The sequence below is a fragment of the Tachyglossus aculeatus genome, chromosome 5 (assembly GCF_015852505.1).
Source record: "Tachyglossus aculeatus isolate mTacAcu1 chromosome 5, mTacAcu1.pri, whole genome shotgun sequence".
Lineage (NCBI taxonomy): Eukaryota > Metazoa > Chordata > Mammalia > Monotremata > Tachyglossidae > Tachyglossus > Tachyglossus aculeatus.
In genome coordinates this window covers 13,895,360-13,918,820 of record NC_052070.1, presented here as the reverse complement: position 1 = coordinate 13,918,820, position 23,461 = coordinate 13,895,360, and the positions used below count along the sequence as shown (strand labels likewise).

At 42.0% G+C, this 23,461-nt stretch overlaps 1 protein-coding gene and 1 non-coding gene across 3 annotated transcripts in view; both read left to right on the top strand.

Moving 5' to 3' along the window:
* The window catches only part of DLGAP1 (DLG associated protein 1), a 1,082,148-nt gene that overhangs the window by 248,765 nt on the left and 809,922 nt on the right, over positions 1-23,461 (top strand). The window lies entirely within an intron of this gene.
* Positions 19,192-19,329, top strand: LOC119929049. Its single transcript, XR_005451194.1, has one exon. It is a non-coding gene; the product is annotated as a small nucleolar RNA SNORA7 (small nucleolar RNA).

The following is a 23,461-nucleotide window of genomic DNA, read 5'->3' as shown; positions in this document are numbered from 1 at the left end:
GACAGCGTCACGTGGCTGCAGTCATTGAATGGGGAGCAAGGAGGGGGACTCACTCAACTGTCTTCTCTTGCTTTGGCCAAGGGCAGCACGGACTCAGGGCGGTGAAGCAGAGCTATCAGTTTCATCTATTCTCACCCTACAGATGAGAAAGAAGTACAGTGAGAAAGTTAGCATTAGAGGAGCGAAGTGCTTAACAGATACCACTATTATTATTATTATGTAAATGTTGAGCACTCAACTCTCTCATTTAACCCACATATTCAGTCTGTCACCCAATCCTGTCAGGTCAACCATCACAACATTGCAAAAATCCGCCCTTTTCTCTCTGTCCAAACCACTACCACCTTAATCCAAGTGTTTATCCCATGCCGGCTTGATTATTGTATCAACCTCCTTGCTGACCTCCCTGTCTCCTTTCTCTCTCCACTTCAGTCCATACTCCACTCTACTGTCTGGATCATTTTTCTACAAAAAGCTCAGTCCATGTCTCCCCTCTCTTCAAGAACATCCAGTGATTGTCTAACACTGCATCAAATAGAAACTCCTGACCATTGGTTTTAAAACACTCAATCAACTTTCCCCTTCCTCTCTTACCTGCCTAATCTCCTACAACAGCCCAGCCCACAAACCTCACTCCTCTAGCACCAGGCTGCTCACCATGCCCCAATCTCATCTATCCCGCCACCAACCCCTTCCGCACGTCCTCCCTCTGGCCTGGAAATCCTTTTCCCTCCTTAAATGCCAAACCACTGGTCTCCCACCTTCAAAGCTTAATTGTCACATCTCCTCCAAGAGGCCTTCTCTGATTAAGGCCTATTTTCCTCAAACTTCCTCTCCCTTATGCATCATATATACACTTGGATCTGTAACCTTTGAACACTAGATGTTCATTCCACCCTCAGCCTCACAGCACTTAAGGACATTTCTGTAATTTATTTATTTATAGCAATGTCTATCTCCCCCTCAGACTGGAAGCTCATTGTGGGCAGTGGACATGTCTATTAACTGTTGTTATTAAACAGTAAACACATTTCTAGACTGTGAGCCCGTTGTTGGGTAAGGACCATCTCTATATGTTGTCGACGTGTACTTCCCAAGTGCTTAGTACAGTGCTCTGCACCTAGTAAGCACTCAATAAATATGATTGAATGAATAAATGAATCATAAGTACCACTGATTGACTGCTAAAGGAAAACAGAGCTCTAGCTTGGTGAACCCATTTCAACCTTCTGCTGTCCTAGTGCTGTGATAAATGCTATGAACTATACTGAGATGAATTCCTCTAATCTGTAGGCCTTTTTAAATTTTAGCAGACATGGATCAACTATTAGTGGAGAATTATGAGGATTACTTTCTGTTTATCTCTCCCTTGCAGAAACATTTCACTGGTTATAGAATTACTCCAGTTAATCCCACCAATTACACTGCCCAGCCTACCCTTCTCCCAGAGTTTGTTACATATAGTCCAAGGCACATGATGTTAAAGAGCTTAATGCAGAAATTTGATGGCCCAGGGTATATTCTTCGTTTTCATGTATGCTGTGAGGTCATGCCAGGTTCTGCTCAGTATAAAGAATGTTGTCTGAATGTTATTTCATATCCCTGGAAACCGGCACTCTGCTCTTGTCCAAATTAATTAGAATTTAGCTTCAAGTCCTAAAAGGTAGCCCTAAAGCAGCCCCACAGGTGAAGCCATAAAATATATGGAGCATGAAATGCTCTTCTTGTACCAGTGGAAAGTTATGACATTCTCAGAGAGCCCTCAATTTAATTTTCTTGACAGGAGAGAACTTTAGTCATCCTGGGTGGGCAAAGAGTCATCAAGGTTTACTAGTGCTTCCATCACAAGCCCTTATTTTCAGTGCTAGTATTTTCGTTGAAATTTACTGTGCAGATATAGTGCTGTAGAACAGCTATGTTGTCTTTATTTGGGTGGAAATGGGAAACGATAAAAACCTATTTAAGTTGAGTTTGTGTTCTTGCAGAATGCCAATTCAATTTCCAAAGCTCAATTAATTAGTATGTGTAGTTTTAACAGGCACTTTATCAGTGCAGATTATATTTGCAAATCATTTAGCAATCATTAGTCAAAACCCCATACTTGATGAATCAATGCCAGCCCATTTTCACCTTGTAATGGAAACACTGCCACAGATTTCTAAAGCAATAGTGAGCTATTATTGCTCCAATGCAGAGTACATTTATCTAGGAATATGATGCTTTTAAATTAGCCTGACTATAGAATGTTTCTGAAGGACCCTTTACATGAATAAAAATTCTTACCTTGTAGCATTTTCTTTGAGGATAGGTTCTAGGCCAAGAGAAGTGTGACCTAGTGGAAGGAGCCCAGGCCTGAGACTCAGAGTATCCAGTATCTAAATTCATTTATTCAATCGTATTTATTGAGAGCTTACTGTGTGCAGAGCACTGTACTAAGCACTTGATCTAAATCCAGCTCTACCACTTGTCTGCTGTGTGACCTTGGGCAAACCACTTAACTTCTCTCTGTTTCAGTTCCTTCAACTGTAGAAGGGGAATAAAATACCTGTTCTCCTTCCCTCTTAGACAGTGAGTTCCACTTGGGACAGAAACTGAGTCCAACCTGATTATCTTGTGTCTATCAAAGCACTCAGTATAGTGCTTGCCACAGAGTAAGCTCCCATTCCCATTTTGCTTGGGTTCTCAATTCCTTTGTCCAGTCATCAATAAAGGTATCAAATAGAACCAGCCCCATAGTCAGTCCCTTTAGGACAATATTTACTATGTCCCCTCAGATTGGCAGCATGGCCTAGTGGAACAAACATAGGGCTGGGAGTCAGAAGGGCCTGAGTTCTAATCCTGCCTCTGTCACTTGTCTGCTGTGTAACCTTGTCAGTCAATTGTTATTTATTGAGAGCTTATTGTGTGCAGATCACTGTACTAAACATTGCTGGAGAGAGTACAATATAACACAATTACAGACACATTCTCTGCCCACAACAATCTTACGGTCTAAAGGGGGGGAGACAGACATTAATATAAATAAAAAAAATTACAGCTAGGTACATAAGTGCTATGGGGCTGACAAGGGGAAGAGCAAAGGGAGCAAGTCAGGGCGATGCAGAAGGGCGTGGGAGATGAGGAAAAATAGGGTTTAGCCTGGGAGGGAGATGTGCCTTCGCTTTGAAGTGGGGGAGAGTAATTATCGGTTGGATATGAAGAGGGAGGGGATTCCAGACTATAGACAAGATGTGGGCTGCAAGGTAGACGAGATCCAGGTTCAGTGAAAAGGTTAGCATTAGAGGAAATTGTGTGGGCTGGGTTGTAGTAGAAAAGTAGCGAGGTGAGGAAGGAGGGGACAAGGTGACTGACTGCTTTAAAGTCGATGGTAAAGAGTTCCTGTTTGATGCTTAAGTGGACGGGCAACCACTGGAGGTTCTTGAAGAGTGGGGAAGCTTGGCCTGAACTCTTCTCTGTGCCTCAGTTATAAATTGGGAATTAAGACTGTAAGCCCCAAATGGAACATGGACTGCGTCCAGCTTAATTAGCTTGAATCTACCCCAGTGGCAACGTCAGTACAGTTCTTGGCACATAGTTAGCACATAAAAAATGATATTTAAAAAAATGCCTAGGGGTGTCCCTTGGGTCAGCTATGAATCTACGAATCAGTATGATTGAGCCGGTATTTTTCCAGCTTGTAGACAAAAACATCATGAGAGATTCAGTCTAAAGCTTAAGAGAGGCAGCGTGGCGCAGTGGAAAGAGCTCGGGCTTTGGAGTCAGAGGTCATGGGTTCAAATGCCGCCTCTACCAATAGTCAGCTGTGTGACTTTGGGCAAGTCACTTCACTTCTCTGGGCCTCAGTTACCGCATCTGTAAAATGGGGATTAAGACTGTGAGCCCCCACCATGGGACAACCTGATCACCTTGTAACCTCTCCAGCACTTAGTACAGTGCTTTGCACATAGTAAGTGCTTAATAAATGTCATCGTAATTATTATTATTATTAACCATAGTTGAGTTCAATCACATCTATTTTCTGTGGTATTTGTTAAGCACATTTTGAGTGTCAAACGTGTTCTAAGCAATGGAGTAGATACAAGTGAATTAGGTTTGACAAAGTCCCTGTCCCACACGCAGCTTACAGTCGAAGTAGGAGGGAGAACAGAAGAACTGAGGCACAGAGAGGTTAAGTGACTTGTGCAAGGTCACTCAGCAAACATCTGGCAGAGACGGTATAGTTCTTTATTGCCTCTTTGACAGAAGCAAATTAAAATTATTCATCCAACATCACAGGCTCTCTGCGAAGCCATATGGGCTTCTTCCTGCTATTTGTGTTTTACTAGGTTTCAGCAAATCGATTTTAAGATGACCTGTTTCCCAGTATCAGAACCTGTCCTTTTTCCTTTCTTAAAGAGTCCTACAGCTGCTTTATTCTTGCTTTCCCTGGCCTCCCTTATTCTTTGTTTTGTTTTTTGGCCTTCCTTGTTTTGTTTTGTTGCCTGTCTCCCCCTTCTGTACTGCGAGCCCGTTGGTGGGTAGGGACCGTCTCTATATGTTTCTGATTTGTACTTCCCAAGCGCTTAGTACAGTGCTCTGCACACAGTAAACGCTCAATAAACACGATTGACTAAATGAATGAATGAATGAATTCTCTCCAACAAAAATCCTCAGCTGTGTAATAGCATTCTGTGATAATTTTTTGTTCTAGGATGCAAATTACACAACCTTGCTGATTTAAAAACAACATTTTAGGAGTCTATACCCTTCATTTATTTCTGTCCACCAACCTGTCCTTTGAAGTGAGACTTGCCCTGGACAAATGCTTAGGTTTGAGCTTTTTCTGTAAAGTCCGAGGTGGAAAAGAGCCTAACAACCATTTACTTTTTCAATATTGGCATCAGATTTCCCTTTCGGGCTATCCCGGGGGAGACATTTTTCTCCTATCCTCCTCTTTGGCAAAGTGAAGATTTCTTTAGCTATCTTTTATGTCGCAAGCTAGTTGCACCTCATTTCCAACTTGGGGTTTTTTAAACTCATTAAATTAACTTTTTTTCCTTATAGTTTTTTTCTTTATACTCCTCCTTAGTGAATGACCTAATTTCTACTTCTTGATGCCTTTTATGTCTCATGTTAGTTTCCTCTGATTTCCACCATTAGGTTTTCTCATCTTGCATCCACATTCCCTACAGGTCCATTGGTTCTGGATGGGAAGATACAGGGAAGTTGTGTTGGTCCAAATACAAGCATGAACAGAAAAATCTCTCTGACATGATGCAATTGGAAAATATGCTTAATCAGAACCAGGTTCATTGTAACCAAAGCAACAACAGGTCTAAGAAGAGTCTGAAAAAGATCCTAGAAGGAAGCATCTCCTGAGGAAAGTGTCTGACCTGCCATAATAATTTTGGTGTTGGTTTAGAGCTTAGTTTGTGCACTGTATTCATTTTTGTAATAGAGACAATATGAGTTAGATCATACAGAGCTCCTTGTAATCCATAGTGCTCACAGTCTTTTTAAAGCATGTTCGAAGAAGTGCAATTGGGTTTCTCTAATTGGGAAGGTTCAAGCAGTAACTGTTAAAACTCACGGAATTGGGGATGGAAGGAAAAAAGAGCTAGGACTATTAGTATTTGACACCATAATTTGGAGCATTGATAGGAGGGAAGGAGGGAGTATATAGTGGAGAAGAGAGATATTAAAATAAATTACAGGTCGGGGGGAGCAACAGAGTTTAAAGAAATGTACAAGACACTACCAGGATGGCAGTGAGAACCCAACTGCTTAGATAATAATAATAATAAGAAGAATTATGGTAATTGTTAAGCATTTTACTATGTGCCGAGCACAGTTCTAAGTCCCGGGGTAGATACAAGCTAATCAGGTTGGACACAATCCTTGTCCCACATAGGGATCAAACTCTTAATCCCCCTTTACAAATGAGGTTACTGAGGCCCAGAGAATATGTGACTTGCCCAAAGTCACACAACAGATATGTGGCAGAGTCGGGATTAGAAGCCAGGTCCTTCTGACTCCCAGGACATTGCTCTATCAACTAAGCCATCCTGCTTCTGTACTTAGATAATGAACTATATGTGCGACAGGGAATGCATCTAATCTGATTATTCATTCATTCATTCAATCGTGTTTATGGAGCGCTTACTGTGTACAGAGCACTGTACTAAGTGCTTGGAAAGTACAATTTAGCAACAGATAGAGACAATCCCTACCCAACAATGGGCTCACAGACTAGCAGGGGGAGACAGACAACAAAACAAAACAAGTAGACAGGCATCGATAGCATCAAAATAGATAATAGAATTATAGCTATATACACATCATTAATAAAATAAATGGAATAATAAATATGTGCAAATATGCACAAGTGCTGTGGGGAGGGGAGGGGGTAGGCCAGAGGGAGGGGGTTGATGGGGAGGGAAGGAGGAGGAAGAGAGGAAAATGGGGGGGCTCAATCTGGGAAGGCCTCCTGGAGGAGGTGAGCTCTCAGTAGGGCTTTGAAGGGAGGAAGAGAGCTAGCTTGGTGGATGTGTGGAGGGAGGGCATTCCAGGCCAGGGGTGGACGTGGGCTGGGGGTCGACGGCGGGATAGGCGAGAACGAGGCACAGTGAGGAGGTTAGAGGCAGAGGAGTGGAGTGTGCAGGCTGGGCTGGAGAAGGAGAGAAGGGAGGTGAGGTAGGAGGGGGCAATGTGATGGACAGCTTTGAAGCTGATAGTGAGGAGTTTTTGCTTCATGTGAAGGTGGATAGGCAACCACTGGAGGTTTTTGAGGAGGGGAGTGAAATCCCCAGAGTGTTTCTGTAGAAAGATAATCCAGGAAGCAGAGTGAAGTATAGACTGAAGCCAGGAGAGCCATCTACCCCAGACCTTAGTATAGTGCTTAGCACTTATTAAACTCCTAACAAATACTATTATTATTATCATTATTACTATGTTTGCATGTGATATAGAAAGGGTTTTTAGTCAGAATTCAGTCTATTCGGTCACACTTAAAAACATGGTTAAACTCTCTCAGTAGCATCATCTCTGGGTAATGAAGGATAATACTTATGTGTCTGAATGGTCAAGCTTTCTGTATAGTAATAATAATAATGATGATGGCATTTGTCCTGCACTTACTATGTGTCAGGCACTGTACTAAGCGCTGGGGTTGATACAAGGAAATTGAGTTGGACACAGTCCCTGTCCCAATGTAGGACTCACAGTCTCAATCCCCATTTTACAGATGAGGTAACTGAGGCACAGAAAAGTGAAGTGTCTTGCCCAAGGTCACACAGCAGATAGCTTTAATTATATTTGTTCTGATGATTTTGACACCTGTCTACGTGTTTTGTTTTGTTGTCTGTCTCCCCCTTCTAGACTGTGAGCCCGTTGTTGGGTAGGGACCATCTCTATAGGTTGCCGACCTGTACTTCCCAAGGGCTTCTGCACACAGTAAGAGCTCAATAAATACTACTGAATGAATGAATGAATAAATGTCAAAGCTGAGATTAGAACCCATGACCTTCTGACTCCTAGGCCCAAGCTCTACTGACCTCACCATACTGCTTCTCTATGTGTATGTGTTTGTGTCTGCTTATAAGCAGAAGCAGAAGAAGAGAAGCAGAGTGGCTAGAGAAGCAGAGTGGCTCAGTGGAAAGAGCCCGGGCTTTGGAGTAAGAGGTCATGGGTTCGAATCCCGGCTCCACCACGTGTCTGCTGTGTGACCTTGGGCAAGTCACTTAACTTCTCGGAGCCTCAGTGACCTCATCTGTAAAATGGGGACGATAACTGTGAGCCCCAAGTGGGACAACCTGATCACCTTGTACCCCCCCCAGCGCTTAGAACAGTGCTTTGCACATAGTAAGCGCTTAATAAATGCCATTATTATTATAATTTTATAAAGAGAGTGCACAGATAGAGGGATAGAGCCATACTTAATGTGTTTTCAGAGTATCAATTACCAGGAGGAGGGAAATAATAATAGTAATAATAATAATGATGGTATTTGTTAAGCGCTTGCTAAGTGCCAAGCACTGTTCTAAGCTCTGGGGAAAATACCCATATGGGGCTCACAGTCTTCACCCCATTTTACAGATGAGGGAATTGAGGCACAGAGAAGTGAAGTGACTTGCCCAAAGTCACTCAACTGACAAGTGGCAGAGCCAGGATTAGAACCCATGACCTCTGACGCCCAAGCCCATGCTCTTTCCATTGAGCCACTCTGGTTCTCATGGACAATGGAAATAGAAAATTCTAGACACATTACAGGGGCCAAAGTAAATGAACCTCTTAACGGGGAAAAACTCTTTTTCTTTTTTAAATGAAATGTGTTAAAGTGCTTACTATGTGTCAGGCACAGTACTAAATGCTGGGATAAATACCAACTAATCAGGGTGGACATACTCTATGTCCAACATGGGGCTTAGGTTCTTCATCTCCATTTTACAGATGAGATAACTAAGATACAGAGAAACCCAAGATCACAAAGCGGACAAGTGACAGAGCCTATATTAGAACCCAGCTCCTTCTGAGGTCCTGGCCCATGCTCTATCCACTATTCATTCATTTCTTCATTCACTCAATCGAATTTATTGAGCACTTGTTGTATACAGAGTACAGTACTATCAATCAATTGTATTTATTGAGCACTTACTGTGTGCAGAGCACTGTACTAAGCACTTGGGAAGTACAAGTTGGCAACATATAGAGACAGTCCCTACCCAACAGTGGGCTCACTAGTGCTTGGAAAGTACAATTCAGCAATAAAGAGAGACAATCCCTCCCCACACCAGGCTTACAGTCTAGAAAGGGGGAGGTTGACATCAAAACAAGTAAACAGTCATCAATATAAATAAATAGAATTATAGATATGTACATATATACACAAGCGCTTAGTACAGTGCTCTGCACACAGTAAGTGCTCAATAAATATGATTGAATGAATGAGGACGGGGGATAGAGGAAAGGGAGTGAGTTGGGGTGACATGGAGGGGAGGGGGAGCTGAAGAAAAGGGGAGCTTAGTCTGGGAAGGCCTCTTGGAGGAGGTGAGTCTTCAGTAGGGCCTTGAAGGGGGAAGTGTGATTGTTTGGCCCATTTGAGGAGGGAGGGCACTCCAGGCCAGAGGCAGGACGTGGGCCAGGGGTCAACGGCGGGACAGGTGAGAACGAGGCCCAGTGACGAGGTTAGCGGCACCAGAGGAGAGGAGGATGTGGGCTGGGGTGGAGAAGGAGAGAAGGGAGGCGAGGTAGGAGCGGGAGAGGTGATGGAAAGCTTTGAAGCCGAGAGTGAGGAGTTTTTGTTTGATACGGAGGTTGATAGGCAATCACTGGAGATTTTTGAGGAAGCGGGGTGACATGCCCAAAACGTCTCTGTGGAAAGGTAATCTTGGTAGTCAAGTGAAGTACGGACTGAAGTGGGGAGAGACAGGAGGTTGGAAGGTCAGAAAGGAGGCTGATGCAGTAATCCAGTCGGGATTGGATCAGTGCTTAAGGCAATGCTGTTTATCATCATGAGGAATTGTTTAATCTACAGCTATGAATCTAATTCTATCAATAAAAGTGGCAGGACAAGAGCTTGTACAGAAGAGGGATAGGGCCAGATCTACAGAGAAGCAGCGTGGCTCAGTGGAAAGAGCACGGGCTTTGGAGTTAGAGGTCATGGGTTCAAATCCCAGCTCCTCCCATTGTCAACTATGTGACTTTGGGCAAGTTACTTCTCTGTGCTTTAGTCACCTCATGAGGCCCCCCATGGGACAACCTGATCACCTTGTAACCTCCCCAATGCTTAGAACAGTGCTTTGAACAAAGTAAGCGCTTAATAAATGCCATCATTGTTATTATTATTACTGTGAATTAACATAGGTGTGAAGAGGAAAGACAAGTTAAGGACTCTGTAAAGAACTGCTTGTACTCCACTAAATTTATTCTGAGTAGTACAACTTTGTCATTTGTTATAGGGCTTTCTAGCAGAGGGCATATTCACTAGCCCATTGGAAAAAAAGGAAGATAATAATGTGACCTCATTTCAACTTTCCTCTATTAATCTTTGAAATGTGAAATGAACCACACTGTCACCCAAAGCATGATTCTTTTTATGGCTTAGAGAAGTTAGCTTTGAAAAGAAAGTCTTTCACGGGTGCTTCATAGACACAGAGATAGAATGTTAATGATAACTATGGTGTTTGTCAAGGGTTTACTATGTGACAAGCACTGGGGTTGATACAATAAAATCCGGTTGAACTGTTTCCACATGGGGCTCACAGTTGAGGTAGGAGGGAGAACAGGTGGTTCATCCCCATTTTGCATATGAGGAAACTGAGGCACAGAGAAGTTAAGTATATGCACAAGGTCTCACTGCAGGCAAGTGACAAAGCTCTTATTATAACTCAAGTCCTCTGACTCCCAGCCATGTGATCTTTTCATTAGTCTACCTTGCTTCCTTATACAACTATTTTACAGGGTGGGATGGGTTTAAGGTCCCAAAATAATAATAATAATAATAATAATATTAATAATAATAATAGTATTTGTTAAGTGCTTACTATGTGCCAAGCACTGTTCTAAGTGCTGGGACAGATAAGAGGTAATCAGGTTGTCCCTCGTGAGACTCATGGTCTTAATCCCCACTGTACAGGTGAGGTAACAGAGGCACGGAGAAGTTAAGTGGCTTGCCCAAGGTCACATAGCAGACAAGTAGCGGAGCCAGGTTTCGAACCCACGTCCTCTGACTTCCAAGCCCGTGCTCTTTCCACTAAGCCACGCTGCTGCTTTATGCTTTTTACCACTATGCTTTGGGATCCACATTTATCAATCAATCAATTCTTGATCTCTTACTGCATGCAGATAATGTTCTTACCTCTTGGAAGAGTAATTATAATAATGATACTAATTGTGGTTTTTGTTACATGCTTACTATGTGCCAGGCACTGTACTCAGTGCTTGGCTAGATACAAGGTAATTAGGTTGAATACAGTCCTTGTCCCACATGGGGCTCTCATTCCTCCATCCTCATTTTCCAGATGAGGGAACTGAAGCAGAGAGAAGTTAAGTGACTTGCCAAAGATCCCACAGCAGGCAAGTAGCTGAGCTGGGACTAGAATCCAGGTCCTTCTGACTCATAGCCCCATGCTCTATCCAATAAGCCAAGCTGCGCGATAGAGTTGGTAAAAAGGATTCTTGCCCACAGGGAGCTTGCAGTCTACACTGGGAAACAGATATTAAAATAAACTACAGATAGGGAAAATTACAGAATATAAGGATATGTATATAAGTTCTTTGCGGCTGTTAGTATGATGATTGTCAAGGGCTTTAGGTTTGCAGAGCCAAAGGTGTAGACGACACAGAAGAGAAGAATTAGACAGGGAAGTCTGCTTGGAGGAGATGTGATTTTAATAAAGCTTTGAAGGTGGGGAGAGTGGTGCTCTGTCATATATGGCAGGGGAGGGTGTTCCAGGTCAGTGGGAGGATGTGGACGAGGGGTCAGCGGCGAGTTAGACAAGATCAAGGCCCAGAGATCCAGACAAAAGTACTATTTCCTGTCTGGTTCTAGGAGGATTCATGTACAGCGTAGTCAGTCCTTCCCTCCAGCAGGATTTACTTCCGATGGTTGAGAGTTTGTCCCTCCCACAGAGCATTTGGTTGATTTGGGGACTTCATCCCCAAACAAGCAGGAGGACATTTTGTCCCATGTATTTTCAAATGGGGCAGAGATGGTGTTGTTGACGCAGACGTTATTACTTCCACGAATAGACCCAATTTTCCCCGCACCTGGAATTCCTCACAAAACAATCATTTGATCATCTCGAAGCCTTTCAGCTTTGCAGCCCTCTGATTCCTACTGGCAAAATAACCTCAACTTCAGTCGACGGAGGAGGCTCTTTATCCTTGTCCCTTTCGCTTTTTTCAGGTCTCCATCAAAATGGTTGCTCGTCTCTATTTTTCTTACTTTTTCAATTTTCCTGTTCTGGTTATTTTTTGTTTAGGTGCAAGCGTATTTTTGCCTATTTGCCTTTTGACTATTTTTTCCTATATATTGTTTTCTAGGATATTCCTTTATCTCTTCCTTCCTACCTACAGGGTTGGATTCACTCTCTTGCTGTTCTCTCTTTTGTTCTATTTTGAAACCTTATCTTTCTTCTTTTCTCCGTTCTCCTTTGCCACTTTTGCCTGTCCATCTGTCTTGTTCTGGATCCTTCACTCCCCTGTAGAGAACAATCACTGGCTCCTGGTCCCCATGGAATTCAGTGTTTATTTCTGCCTCTGGCTTGCAAGATCTTTGAGGGCAAAGATCAAGTCTACTAACTCTCCTCTCTGAGTGGAGAGTACTCTCTAAGTACTCTCCTAAGCGCTTAATTCAGTGCTCTGCATGGAGAAAATGCTCCAAAACTGCTTTTGGTTAAACTCCTTTATCCCTGAGTAACTTTTGTCAAGTCACCCTCAGACATTCATTTTTATCAATCCCTACTTTGGACAGGTGTCTTGCAGAGTTCAGTCCAAGTGACCAATGATTCAAATTTTTCATATCGGTAACAAGTTGAAATTGGTTGCTGAAGAAAGAGAATTATGACAGAGCTGTGACTCGCTAGCCACCTGTATGCTACTGGAGGTTGAACAGTTATTAAATCTCCATTTTACTGATGAGGATACTGAGGCACAAAGATGTTAATCAATCAATCGATTGGATTTATTGAGGATTTACTGGGTATTGTATGCTTGGGAGTGTATGCTATAAGAGAGTTGTTGGTAGACACATTCTCTGCTCACAGTGAGCTTCTGGTGTGGTGTTTAAGTGACTTACCAGTCCATTCATTCACTCATTCATTCAACTGTATTTATTGAGCACATTCTGCGTGCGAAAGCACTGTACTAAATGCTTGGGAGAATATAATATAACAATAAACAGACACATCCCCTGCCCATGGTGACACAGCAGGCAGGTGGCAGAGCTGGGATTAGAACCCAGGTCCTCTGATTCCCAGGCCTGCGCTCCTTTCATGAGGCCAGGCTGCTCCAATACCAACAGAAATGAATAAGGAATTCACAAATAAATCAATAAAAAGTAAATATGTGGAGTCAACCAAAATAATCTTTCTTTCTTAAGAGTGCTAAGGTTTAGTCTTTAGTCAACTCATTAAATTTTTGACCAGAAAGGGCAATAAATGAACCAAAGCCTGTGGAGACCCAAGCAGCCCCAGAAAGCTCATAAATAATTCAGTCATGAATGATTAAGATTTGACTGCAATGTACTAAGCACTGAGAAAAAATATATGTAATAAAATTAGACATGTCCATGGTCTTTAAGTGGCTCACAATCTAAGAATTAGGTGGTAAATGGGGAAGCTCCTCTAATCCTCTACTAGTCTCGACTATGGGAGGGACAGGGAAGCAGAGGTCTACCCATTCCATTCCTATCTTGGACAATGGCTAACAAGTGGAAGACAATCTGCTATAAAGCAAAATTCCCCTGTGCTGGGCAGAAGCGGCACGGGAGCGAGTCGAGGGCGGAGAATCAGGGTTACTGCGTGGAAGAAGGCAATAGTACACAACTTCCACATTTTTATCAAGGAAACACTCTGGATACACTACCAGAATGATTGTAGATGGAGGTGGAGGGGCGTTCTGGGAGAGATGTGTCCATGGTGTTGCTATGGGTTGGAGATGATTTGACCGCATATGATATGACAAGATGGGGAAGTGAAGTGGTGGCAGACATGCAAGGAAGACAAAACATAAAAAAATACAAGTCAACCTCTGAGACTCAAGATATGGTGAAAAGAGGTTGTGGCTAGAGGGTAGGAATAAGGGTTCTAATCTTGGTCCTATCACCAATTAGCCTAACCTCTGCAAATCAGTCATGCCACTTACAAAATAATTCCTACCCTCCTCCCACCTCCCAAGATTCATCAAGAATCAGCAGCATGGTGTAGTAGAAAGAGCACGGGCCTGGGATTCAGAGGACCTGGGTTCTAATCCTGGCTCCACCACTTGTCTGTTCTACGACCTTGGGCATGTCCCTGAACTTCTCTGTGCCTCAGTTACCTCATCTGCAAAATGTGGATTAGGACTGTGAGCCCCATGTTGGGACATAGACTGTGTCCAAACTGATTAGCTTGTATCTTAGTCCAGTGCCTGGAACATAGTAAATGTTGAGCAAATGCTATGAAAAAAAAAATCAAGAAGAAGCCTCAGTAAAGCACTAAAGAGTGCTATTTGTGAAGCATATTAAGATTCTTCTAAGAAAAGCAAAAGCTTTTTATAGGCAGAGCATTATTATCAATCAGTTAATCATTAGCATTTAATTGAGCAGTTATTATTTGCTGACCACTGTGCTGAGTGCTTGGTAGGGTACAATATAACCTATTTGGTAGACAAGTTCCCTGCCAACAAGGAGCTTACCACTGAGAAAATATGAATGGTAACTAGCAAGATCCTTGCAAGCGTGTTATGTATTACATTAGCTACACATCTGACCATTTCTTTCATGGAGACTTGTTTCCTTCAGGATTATTTATTTGAGATCAGAATGGCTTAGGCATCCAATGGCATTTACATTTCATGTCTCTATATTACACAGTAAAAGCAAATTGAATTATTTGCCATAAAGCTTCAATTTCTAAGTGTTTTCAGTTGTTTTCACCTCAGAATTCCCAGAGAATTCCAGGAGCTAACCATGTCACCCAACACTTCTCCTCCTAGAAAATGAAGATCAGAGAATTTTTGTTTAGTATGATAATGATAATAATTGTGGTATTTGTAAGCACTTACTATGCATCAAGTACTGAGCTAAACCCTGGGGTAGATACAAACAAATCAGGTTGGACACAGTCCCTTACCCATGAGGGGCTCAGAGTCTTAATTTCCATTTTACAGATGAGGCAACTGAAGCACAGAGAAGTGAAGTGACTAGCCTAAGTTCACACAACAGCTACGTAGCTGAGCCGGGATTAGAACCCAGGTTCTTCTGATTCCCAGGCCCTTTCTCTATCCACTAGGCCACACTGCTTATGACCCAGGGGATAATTAGGAAATGAAGGCCTTGATGGCATGATGCTAAGGAACACTCTGGACAGAGAGGGAGAGTGAGAGATAGAGAGAGAGTGTGGAGTGTGCGTGTGTGTTTTCAATTGCATTTCCATTTATTAAATTTTGCATGAATTTGTGTTGCTGACCTTCATCAGTCTATGTTTCAGCAGCTGGAAGGGAATCTAAGGTAGAAGCGGGATGAGCAGATAATGAATTATAAATCTTTTGGTCCCAACTTTTTGTTATTATTAAGTGCCGTTGAGGCATTTCCGATTCAAAGCGACTCCATGGATATACTTTTTCCAGAACATCCTGTCGTCTCCCATGATCCACAACCTTTCTAATGGTTCTTCTGTTATCATTGTTACGGTCTCTATCCATCTAGCAGCCGGTCTGCTTCTTCCATGTTTTCCGTAGACTTTTCCTAGCATTAGTGTCTTCTCCAGAGAATCAGTCCTCCTGATTATGGGTCCAAAATGTGCTAATCTAAGTTGAGTCATTTGGCCTTCCAAAGACCACTTTGGTTTAATTTGCTCTAAAATACATTAGTTTGTCTTTTGGGCAGTCCATGGTATTCACAAAAGCTTTCTCCAACACCACAATTCAAAAGAATCGATGATCTTTCTAGCCTGTTTTTTCATTGTCCAGCTTTTGAATCCATACATTGTTACTGGAAATACCATAGAGTTGACAATTTGTATTTTCATGGCAATCATTACATCAGCACAATTCATGGACCAGAAGAAATAATCTACTCTGCTCAACTTATTTCCCCTGATGTTGAATTATTGTAATCAGTGTTTCCTGCCTTTCTTTACTCTTGAATTGTTTAATGGCCTTCCTGATTGCTCTTTCAGCTGTAAAAGACTGGTCTGAACTGGGAGAGAAGAATACAGGAAGCAAAAACTTGAACTTTCCTCTGAATAGTCCAAACAGAAAATGTCATATATATATAATGATAATATATAATAAATAATATAATATTCTCCATACAAGAAGCTCTAGATGCTTTGTCCACCTAAAAGGGTTTCTCTACCCATGCGATCAATAATATTTACTGAGCACCTACTGTGTGCAGATCACTGTTTGAGAGTACCGTAGAATAACTAGACAAGATTCCTGCCCTCAAGGAGTTGACAAGCTTTCCAAATGACTGATTCAGGATCTAGTGAAAGTTAAATGCCAGCTCTATTCTTTGGAATGTCATCTGAAAGCATATATAGGTCTGTCCAGGTATCACAATCTCGCTTTTCTGGCAGGAGGAAGAACTACAAGAAATAATTTTAACCTTTCCTGAAGCCCGCTATAAAGAACTGAGAATCCTAAATTCTGGACCAAAGTCTATGTGCAGCAATTAACTGGGTGTCCTTGGTCAAGTCACTTAGCCTCCCTGTGCTTCAGACACTTTGGCACATCAGTATTACAGCATTGACAATTTCTTTAATTGCATGCTAAAGATGTTGAAGAAAACCTTATGGAAATAATTTGTTTAATGACCCCACTCCTAAGTTAAAACCTTGTTTCAAAACTCTAGAATCAAGAAAATTTTAGTATGTTACCAGATTTTGGCAGATTCTGATATTCTCCAAGCTTTTTCAAATCATTTACATTTGAGAATCACCAATGACTGATGGAGCTCTAGTTTAGGTTTTACAAACAAGACCTGTGCTCTTCCCAGTTACCTTGGAAGATTCTGGGGATCAATGGAAGAGATATGGATTTCTAAATGAATGCTCCCAGTTACTTTGGAAGATTCTGGGATAGAAGGAAGGAGGTAGACTCCCTCCTCTAGACTTTAAGCTCGTTGTGGGCAGGGAATGTGTCCATTTATTGCTGTATTGTACTCTCCCAAGTGCTTACAACAGTGCTCTGCACACAGTAAGTGCTCAATAAATATGAACGAATGAAGGAATGCCTTCAGGTTGGTGCAAATATTCATACAACTGAGCAATGGAAACTGGATTTCCTTAAGGTTTGGTCAAGTGTTGACCCTGAGGCCTCCTGTCCTGGGCTTTGGTTTAACACAAATTCATTCACTGTGGAAGCAGAAAGACTAGTCACATCTCCTGGAAGTCTATCCTGAAATCATCTCTCATCTCCCCACACTATTCTCACATTACTCTAGCACATATGCACTTTAGCCCTCATCCCCTGAGCACTTAGGATTTTTCCTCCAACCTCTCAGCACTTCTGTACATCTCTTTACATCCACTACATTGGGAGCTCCTCGAGGGCAGGGATTATGTTACTCCCACTATTGTATTTTGCCAAGTGGTTAATCCAGTAATAATGATAATTGTGGTATTTGTTAAGCACTTATTATGTGCCAGGCATGGTAGAAAGTGCTGGGATAGTTATAAAATAATTGGGTTAGGGACAGTTACTGTCCCACATAGGGCTTACAGTCTTAATCCCCATTTTACACATGAGGGAACTGAGGCCCAGAGAAGTTAAATGACTTGCCTAAGGTCACACTGCAGACAAGTGGTGGATCCGGGATTCGAACCCAGGTAATTCTGATTCCCAGGCCTGTGCTCTACAGTGCTCTGCACACAGTAAAAACTCAATATATGCCATTGACTGAGTGATTGTTTCGAACTTAGTTACTTCCTCGTCTGTAATTAATTTTAGTTTGTTCCCCCAGATTGTAATCAATGGCATTTATTGAGCATTTACTGTACTCTACTAAGTATTTGGGAAAGTACAATAAAATACAGTTTTTTATGGCATTTGTTAAGTGCCTACTATGTGCCAGGCACTGTAATAAACACTGGGATAGATACAAGCTAATTAGGTTGGACCCAATCCATATCCCACACGGGGCTCACAATGTTAATCCCCATTTTGCAGATGAGGTGATTTACGCATAGAGAAGTGAAGTGATTTGCCCAAGGTCACACAACAGACAAATGGCAGAGCTGGGATTAGAACCCAGGTCCTTCTGGTTCCCAGAACGTGCTCAATACACTAGGCCATGATGCTTCTCAAGCTATCCCTACAGTGCCCTAAACAGAATAAACACTCAATGAATACAGTTAATTGATGGATTGAAATGAATAGCAAAGATGCTATTAAAACTCACACTATTTCAAGACTGTACTTATCCAACCACTGCACATTTTTTCATGCTCTCTGCAAAGCAAATACCAAGCATTCCTGGCTCCTTGATTTTCAGCTACTGGTTCCTGATCTCTTCAGGGTGCGTCTCAATTATTCTTGAGAGAGAATAACAAATGCCATTCAGAATCAGACATAACATGAGGAGTGTGTTTCTCACAAACAAAAGGAAAAGCAGGAAACCGAGAATTGTGTCTTGATTGAAGAGGTGTAAAGGCTTTATGAAAAGTCCCTTTTCTAACTGCGTGATTTTCTTGCCATTTAGTCTGATACTCCAATTCAAATGCATCAGGATAAGTACTAGAATACCCAAGGGGGTTAAGGCACAGAGTTAAGGGACAGATAGAGGTTGAAAAAAGACTATAAGCCCTATGTGGGACAGTAACTGTCCCTAACCCAATTATCTTATAACTATCCCAGCACTTTCTACCATGCCTGGCACATAGTAAGTGCTTAACAAATACCACAATTATCATTATTACTGGATTAACCACTTGGCAGAAAGCTAGCCTAGCTAAATAAAATAAATAAATAAATAAAACAAAATAAAATAAATAGAATAAATATGTACAAACAAAATACATAAATAGAGTAATAAATACGTACAAACATATATACATATATACAGGTGCTGTGGGGAGGGGAAGGAGGTAAGGCTCGGGAGGATGGGGAGGGGAGGTATCATGTCTACTACCACTATTGTTGGCTCCCAAGGGCTTCGCACAGTGCTTGGTTCACTGTAAGCACTCACTAACTACCATTGATTGATTGCAGCTAAAGGAAACAATGATGCCAGTACTTTGGAAAACAGATATTGTTACCACAAATTCATTTAAAAGACATATCTCTTAGCATGTGCCTGGTTATCTTTCAGCCATGGGAACAGCTTCTAGACTGTGAGCCCACTGTTGGGTAGGGACCGTCTCCATACGTTGCCAACTTGTACTTCCCAAGCGTTTAGTACAGTGTTCTGCACACAGTATGCACTCAATAAATATGATTGAATGAATGAATGAATGACCAACAAAAGTTCATGAGGTTCTTTATTCTATTTAGGAAAATGTAGGTTACATTTCCCTCTCAAGGTCACACCTGGAGAGTTTCCAGTCCTATACCAGTCTTGGCTATGGGAGGGAGAGTCAAGCAGAGGCCTACCCATTCCATTCCTAGCTTAGCCAGTGGCTAGTGAGTGGAAGGCAATCTGCTACAAGTCAAAACTCACCCATGCTGGGCAGCAGTGCCATGGAAGAGAGTCGAGGGCAGAGATTCGACTTTACTGCATGAAAGGCATCAGTGGTAAACCGCTTCCTTATTTTTACCAGGAAAACTCTCTGGATCCACTACCAGAGCGATTGCAGATGGATAGCAGGGTGTTCTGGGAGAGATGTGTCTGTGGTGTCACTATGGGTCAGAAACAACTCGACAGTGTAAGACAAGACAAGATTACATTAAGGAAGAAAAACTGCCTTCTCTACCACTAAATTCTATGACCCAGATTAAGGATGGAGCTCACATGAGAATAGTGGTATTTGTTAATTGTAGTATTTTTTAAGCTCTTACTATGTGCCAGGCACTGTACTAAGAGCTGGGGTGAATACAAGAAAACAGGGTTGGACACAGTCTGTGACCCACATGGGGCTCACAGTCTAGCTAACCATTAGAAGAAGTGAGGTCTAGTGGATAAAACACAGATGTGGGGATCAGAGGGTGTGAGTTCTAATTTCATCTCCACCACTTGTCTGCTGTGTGACCTCAAGAAAGTCACTTAACTGCTCAGTGCCTCAGTCACGTCATCTGTAAAATGGGGATTAAGACTGTGAGCCCCCCATGGGATATGGACTGCTTCCAATTTGATTAACTTGCATCCACTGCAGTGCTTAGTATAGGGCCTGGCATATAGTAAGAGCTTAAAAAGTACCATTTAAAATGTATATGAAATCAACCAGATTTCAATATGGGTTAAGTCGTATGGATAAGCATCTCTAATGAGATCTACGCCTAACTTGGGCATTCTGCTATCGTTGCAACTGAATCTGTGAAACAGTGAGGCGAAACTTTTGGGCTATGATTCAGACAATTGGTTCAGTTTCATAAACCTCCTTGCAAATAAGCAAAACATTTTGTAGGAGGAAAAAATGACTACATTATTACAGGATTAGTAGATGATTATGGAAAGGTGCCTGATTATCAGAACCTCAGTTATTTGTCATTCAGTAATAAATAACTTTGACATTTGAGGTAGTGCTATCTGGTATTTTCATCTACATATGTTTCATCTTCAGTGGCATTATTTGAATTGAGTGAAAACTTTTATTCATGTCCTTCGAAGTAAATACAATTTGTTGGGCGGGGCGGGGGGGATTTCTTTTATCTTATTCTTTTCTTTTGACTGACATTTTAAAAGAAAAATGGTTGACATTTTACAAAGTGTTGCTCTAAGGGAGATTTTTCCATTATTTTTCTCTAAAAGATATCAACCCCTCTCAGGGTCGCACTTGGAGAGTTTCCAGTATTCTACCAGTCTTGACCATAGGAGGGAAAGTCAAGTAGTGGCCTATCCTCCAGGAGGCCTTCCCAGACTGAGCCCCTTCCTTCCTCTCCCCCTCATCCCCCTCTCCATCCCCCCATCTTACCTCCTTCCCTTCCCCACAGCACCTGTATATATGTATATATGTTTGTACGTATTTATTACTCTATTTATGTATTTATTTATTTTACTTGTACATATCTATTCTATTTTATCTTGTTAGTATGCTTGGTTTTGTTCTCTGTCTCCCCCTTTTAGACTGTGAGCCCTCTGTTGGGTAGGGACTGTCTCTATATGTTGCCAACTTGTACTTCCCAAGTGCTTAGTACAGTGCTCTGCACACAGTAAGTGCTCAATAAATATGATTGATTGATTGATTGATTTCTAGCTTGGGTAGCGGCTAGCAAGTGGAAGGCATTCTGCTACAAGTCAAACTCTCCTGCGCTGGACAGCAGCAGCATGGGAGGGAGTCGAGGGTGAAGACTCAAGTTTACTGCGCAGAAGGAGGCAGTGGTAAACCACTTCTGGATTTTTGCAAAGAAAACATTAAGGGTACGTTACCAGAAGGATTGCAAGTGGAGGTGGGGGACTCTGGGAGATATGGATGATACGTATCAGAGCCGACTCAACAACATAAGACAAGACAAAAGATACCAATGTGATTAATTTCAAGTGTTTTCTTGATTATTATTAATAATAATAATAATAATAATAATGATGGCATTTAAGTGCTTACTATGTGCAAAGCACTGTTCTAAGCGCTGGGGGGATACAAGGTGATCAGGTTGTCCCACGTGGGGCTCACAGTCATAATCCCCATTTTACAGATGAGGGAACTGAGGCTCAGAGAAGTAAAGTGACTTGCCCAAGGTCACACAGCAGACAGGTGGCAGAGCCAAGATTCGAACCCATGACCTCTGACTCCAAAGCCCGGGCTCTTTCCACTGAGCCACGCTGCTTCTGTAACAATAATAATAATAGTGAGAGCATTTATTAAGCACTTACTATGTGCAAAGCACTGTTCTAAGCACTGGGGAGGTTACAAGGTGATTAGGTTGTCCCACAGGGGGCTCACAGTCTTAATCACAGTCTTTATTCATTTATTTTACTTGTACATATCTATTCTATTAATTTTATTTTGTTAATATGTTTGGTTTTGTTGTCTGTCTCCCCCTTCTAGACTGTGAGCCCACTGTTGGGTAGGGACTGTCTCTACATGTTGCCATCTTCTACTTCCCAAGTGCATAGTGCAGTGCTCTGTACACAGTAAGCACTCAATAAATATGATTGATTGATGGATTAATCCCCATTTTACAGATGAGGAAACTGAGGCCCAGAGAAGTTAAGTAACTTGCCCAAAGTCACACAGCTGACAAGTGGCAGAGCCGGGATTTGAACTCATGACCTCGGCCTCCAAAGCCCATGTTCTTTCCACTGAGCCACGCTGCTTCTGCTATTTGATAAGTGTTTACTATGGGTCGAGTACTTATCTGGGGTCAAGTGTTGGGGTAGATACAAGTTAATCGGGTTGGATAAGGTCTCTTGTCACAGTCTAAGGAGGATAATTATTATTACTATTGTTATTGAATTCCCATTTTACAACTGAGGAAGCTGAGGCATGGAGATGTTATCCAAGGTCACACAGCAGGCAAGTGGCAGAGTCAGGATCAGAACCCAGGACCTCTGACTCCCGGCTCTGAGGTCTTTCCACTAGATCACGCTGTTTGTTTTGAATTTCTGCCAGGGCACATCCCCGTGTGATCTATGTAGATGATGAATGGCTTCTCACTAACACCACCCAATATTCCTCAAGCCGTTCTGAAGAAAAGCCGTAATAGAAAGGACCTTTCTCCAATCAATCAATCAATTGTATTTATTGAGCGCTTACTGTGTGCAAAGCACTGTACTAAGCGCTTGGGAAGTACAAGTTGGCAACATATAGAGACAGTCCCTACCCAGCAGTGGGCTTACAGTCTAAAACCAACCAGCATGAACTCAAACAGAGTCCAGTAAATGTTGTCACCCAACAAACCAGAGCTTAGTTCAGTCCTTGGTATGTAGAAAGTAGTTAACAAATACCACAATCGTTATTATTGATTTTTTTGATCAAAAATGGATAACATAACACAGACATTCCCTCATATGTCACAATACACTAATCAAAAGTATTAAGCATTTACAGTGTGCAGAGCACTGAACTAAGATTTGAGAAAGTACAATTCAGTGGCTAGAGATGATCCCTGCCCACAAGGAGATTACAATGAACATAATCACAGAGAAGCAGCACGGCTCAGTGGAAAAAGCCCGGGCTTTGGAGTCAGAGATCATGGGTTCAAATCCTGGCTCTGCCAATTGTCAGCTGGGTGACTTTGGGCAAGTCACTTCACTTCTCTGTGCCTCAGTTACCTCATCTGTAAAATGGGAATTAAGACTGTGAGCCCCCTTTGGGACAAACTGATCACCTTGTAACCTCCCCAGTGCTTAGAACAGTGCTTTGCACATAGTAAGCGCTTAATAAATAACAGAATCATCATCATCATCATCATAGATTACCTAAAGATGGAAGGACCTTAGTCCTTAGTTTGATCTCCTTTGTTCTGGCATATGCATAAGTAGGCCACCCAGGACAGAAGAATGTCCCACCATCTCCTACAGAATTTCAGCAGTGGAGACTCCACAATGACCCTAGTCCATCCTGAAACCCAAAAAGTCATTTATTCGCCCTCACATTTTCACTTGCTTTAATTTAATCAATCTATCAATAATATTTATTAAGCATCTACTGTTTGCAGAACACTATTGAGTACAATAAAACCT